The sequence below is a fragment of the Buceros rhinoceros genome, unplaced genomic scaffold (assembly GCF_000710305.1).
Source record: "Buceros rhinoceros silvestris isolate BGI_N320 unplaced genomic scaffold, ASM71030v1 scaffold21901, whole genome shotgun sequence".
Lineage (NCBI taxonomy): Eukaryota > Metazoa > Chordata > Aves > Bucerotiformes > Bucerotidae > Buceros > Buceros rhinoceros.
In genome coordinates this window covers 2,174-2,378 of record NW_010395111.1, presented here as the reverse complement: position 1 = coordinate 2,378, position 205 = coordinate 2,174, and the positions used below count along the sequence as shown (strand labels likewise).

Sequence of the window (205 nt, the reverse complement as noted above, 5' to 3'; positions counted from 1 at the left end):
TCGCCGGAGCAGGTGGCGGCTTGTGAGGAGCTGAGCTGAGCTTTGTCCTGGCTGAGCTGGGATGAGGAGCAGGGATCTGCGGCACTGGCAGAGGAGGATCCAGCTCATTACTGGATAAATGTTTAATAGCTGCTCTCATTTGAACTGCCCCTGGCGATCATCCCCCGGCACTGGGGAGGGCACCCCTCAAATGCTTGGTTAAGTT

The 205-nt window shown here is 57.1% G+C and overlaps 1 protein-coding gene across 1 annotated transcript in view; it reads left to right on the top strand.

The window, feature by feature from the left end:
• PRCC (papillary renal cell carcinoma (translocation-associated)) overlaps positions 1-205 on the top strand; it is a gene marked incomplete at both ends in the record, with an annotated part of 5,436 nt that overhangs the window by 3,224 nt on the left and 2,007 nt on the right. The gene's annotated exons all lie outside the window — the stretch shown is intronic.